Source organism: Solanum pennellii, chromosome 7, assembly GCF_001406875.1.
Source record: "Solanum pennellii chromosome 7, SPENNV200".
Classification (NCBI taxonomy): Eukaryota; Viridiplantae; Streptophyta; class Magnoliopsida; order Solanales; family Solanaceae; genus Solanum; species Solanum pennellii.
In genome coordinates, this window is record NC_028643.1 from 61,058,489 (window position 1) to 61,062,390 (window position 3,902).

The window sequence follows — 3,902 nt, forward strand, 5'->3', positions numbered from 1 at the left end:
TCATCACCCCCCCCCCCTTCATTAATATTATTATTAAAGAAGTGCTCCATGTCATCATTATCGATATAGTTTTGTCTTTCTTCATTAGAAAGTACCTCACTTTTTAAAAAAATTGGGATTGATTTGAGGCACGTGATCTTTCCCCTATAGAAACAATATCATAAAATGATGCATCATAACAAAATCATATGAGTAAAAGATCATTATTCCTAAATTTTCTATATCGAACATCCTTTGTTAACAAAAGATGAAACAACAAATTCAGTAAGTAAAATTATAACAATAAAAGAAATAAAAAGACATAAAACAATGTGACAAATGTACCTTAATTTTTTGCTTCCTCCAACATCATCTGCCATAATTGTTTATTTGGTGGTATTCCATCTGATACCTGTATCTTCTCGCATCAATTGCTTAAAAAGAGTCACTCGGCTTTCATGTCATCCCAATGATTTTTCATTTGTCTTTTTTTTATTGCTTATTCCCATTTTTTCATAGAATGCTTTAATCATATTTTTTCGTCCATCTTTAGGTAAAGGTTGAACCCATCGATAGCCCCCTAAAGTTGGCATCAACTTTTACTTACACACCTCAATTAACTTTGTTCATTTTAGACTTGAGTCCCGCTGTGTCATTTTGACATATTTTGCTGACTTGATATATTTTTTGTGTTGCACCCGTTTTGAGTGTGTAAGGGTATTTTTTTGGATTTTAATTTTTTTCTCCTTCTTCTTCTTCTTCACTTTTTAGCCCTACCACTTATTCCACCTTACACCATGAAAATTCATGAAAAATAAAACTTACAAAATATGAAAGAAAAACCATAACACTAACTTTTAAAATGTTTATAAGGAAAAAAATCATCACACTAATTTTGAAAAGATTTTTTTAAAGCAAGACACATTTTTTTCTTCAAAAAAGTAGAAGAAGAATGACATATATAATTTTTCAAAATCAATTCACAACAAAAAAAATTTAAAAAGAAAAACTAAAATGTAATAATTTAAAAAAAAAAATTGGTAGAAGAACCAAAAAATGGTTGTAGAGTTCGGGAGGCAACAGGGACGAAAGACAGATGGGTAGGGGTGGGGTGATGTAAGGTGGGGTGGGAGGGTAGAAAATAGATAGTTTTATTTATATATTTTTACTGAAAAATTAGTTGTTTCTTAATAATTTATTTTAACGTTATTATTACATTCAAATGTCACATGTTAGCTTTTAATTAGTCATCATCACATGTCATCTGCAAATGTATTGTGCACAGTTTGTAATTTTAGGTGATTGTCATAAAGGTGTAAAAATAACATAGCGAACCCCTACTTGAGGTTTTAAAATGAACAAAGTCTACTTGAGGTGTCTAAGTGAAAATTGGTGCCAACTTAAGGGCTTGTCGATGGGTTCAACCTTAGATAGATGAGTGTTTGATCTATTTCCTCTCCTAATCTCTAATTCACATAAAACTATAAATTTGAGACGAGCATCATCAGTGCACTTAGCACTAGTTTGTGTTTCCGACATGGTGTAACTGATCTGAAGATTAGAATTGATAAGAAAATTGAAAATAAATCTTCCATAATTTTATATAGATGACAAATATATACTACACACAATCAACTTATATCTACATAATCCAAGAAAATATCCAAAACACAAAATACACAAAACGATATCAGCTACAGAGGATGAAAAAAAATACACAATAATAAAAAAATCAAAAGATAATCAAGAAAACTTAAAGTTTTACGTTGATTTCTTTTTCCCTACGTTAGATATTATTGCTATCAATCGAGAGAAAAGGAAGAAATCTAATTAAAATATAATCAAAAGAAACTTACTTCAAGCTTTAGATCTACACCTTTCAAATTGGGAGAAAAGAAAGAAAAGTTCAGCCAACAGCCACAAGTAAAAAATGGGAGAAAGATGTTAGGGTTAAAACAACATGGGCAATTTGGAAACCGTATAAAAACATTTAGGGCAAAAATGCAATATACTTGGTCAACATAAAAGGGATTTTAAGTTTTTTTTTTTATAAAAGTACCCCTAACCTATGTTTTAACGTTTGGTTTAAAATAAGTTATTTTTTACTTAAACGAAGTCACTTTGATAATTGCTGAACACTTTAATAAGTCAAAAAATGACTTTTAAGTCAGTTTGACCAACTTAAAGCACATCCAAACGAGCTCTAAATCTGATTTTTTTCAATGTGACACTATGATTTGCGGTTGGAACAAGGATGTGTTGTCGGAACTTTGATGGGGTTTTGCAGACTATTTGTTTGCTTGAGCTTCACGAGTTCCGAAAAAGGAAGAGGGTTGCTGGATTAGATCTTCAAAAAATAAATCATAAAAGGGAGAGAGAAGGGGCTTGTTTGTTGATCTGAACTAGAGCTTGGAGCTCATTATTCTTTTTCTGGGGAGCTTGACTTGCAAGTTCAGAGCTTACTAGATGTTGGGTTCGTTTGGTTGTGGTGGTTGTTTCTTGTGTTCCTGGAGCTTAGAGCTCACACTTGAAATGACTTAGCTACGAACTCACCATTAATAGCTGTTTTTTGTGATAGGGGTTGTTTTGTGGTGGATCTAAATGTGCTTGGAGGTTGTTTTGGTTGTTGTTCTGGTGGTTTTGATGGTGGGGTTTCGGTTGTAGTGGTGGTTCTTTCAATGAGTGACAACACGAATGGCTGTTCAGTCTGGTTATCTTTGGCGAGGTCTGGGCAGTGACAAACAGGAACAAAACAGGCTGATTTATATTGGTTTCTCTTGTGGAAAGCTATTGTGGTGGTGTTCACTTGTGAAGAAGACACTAAGGTTGGGTCTTCGGGTTTTGCCCAATTCCATCTGGGTTTGGGTTGGTCGGAGAAGGTGAAGGCTGACAGATAGTAGCGATGGAAAAAGAGGCATAAAATGGGGTTGTTTAACTTTTGTTTTAGAGTTGCTTCCGATGACTATTTCATTGGAAAAAAGGAGAAAAAAATCAAAGGGGTTATGGTGGTGGACTCGCCAGATTTCGGCGGAACTCCGCTAAGACTGTCACCGAAAAATTATGAACACTAAAAAAATACTAAAAGATTAAATTACCCCTAAAAGCTTATTCACCACCTCTTAACATAATGAACAAACTATTGTTTAAATGGGGAATTGAAAATCACTAATAGTACAATACCATTATCTTAAACAATGGGTTAAATCACTGTTTAATAAAGTATTTGTGTGTGAAATACCATTCTATCAGAATGAATTTCTTGACTGTACAAAATATCAAAATGAATATTATCAAATGTAACATATAAAATGAATATAAAAAAATTAATCAACGTAACTAATGACATGTAAAAAATACAATTTAACAGAACTAATGATTTTATAAAAAATAAATAAATATTTGAACGTATTCAATCTTGTCATAGAATAATATAAAAAAGTTAACCGATAAAGATCTTAATACTTTGAGAATAAGGATAATTATCAACAAATCTCATTAAAATGACAAAACATGTATTGTGAACTATTTAAAAATAAAATACTTTTAAAAGTATAAACTTTAGAAATATTAGACCAAAAATTAGTGTCAACAGGTACCATGTTTCGGTATGCTAATAGCTTGGTTTTGGATTTCATGAGAGGACCAATGATTTTCTAAATTTGTGTATCTTGAGAAATGTTGAAACCTGTAACTTGTTTGTATATGTTGATAATATTTTATATGTTCGGTATATAAATGTGATTATATTGTTATAATGACTTATTTATGTTGCACGTAGTGGGATAGCCACGTGCTCCTACCAGTAATGTAGTTGTGTACTGATACTGCATTTGCTCTTTTTTTGTTGAGTACAAAGCTTTTTTCAGGCGGCTATTGACAACCTCATTTAGAAGATTAGTAATCGACGGTTGAATTAAACGGTG

The 3,902-nt window shown here is 31.9% G+C and overlaps 1 pseudogene; it reads right to left on the minus strand.

Annotated features, from left to right (window-relative positions):
* LOC107025747 overlaps positions 1-1,518 on the minus strand; it is a 2,152-nt pseudogene extending 634 nt beyond the window's left edge.
* Positions 1,519-3,902: the final 2,384 nt, after the last annotated feature.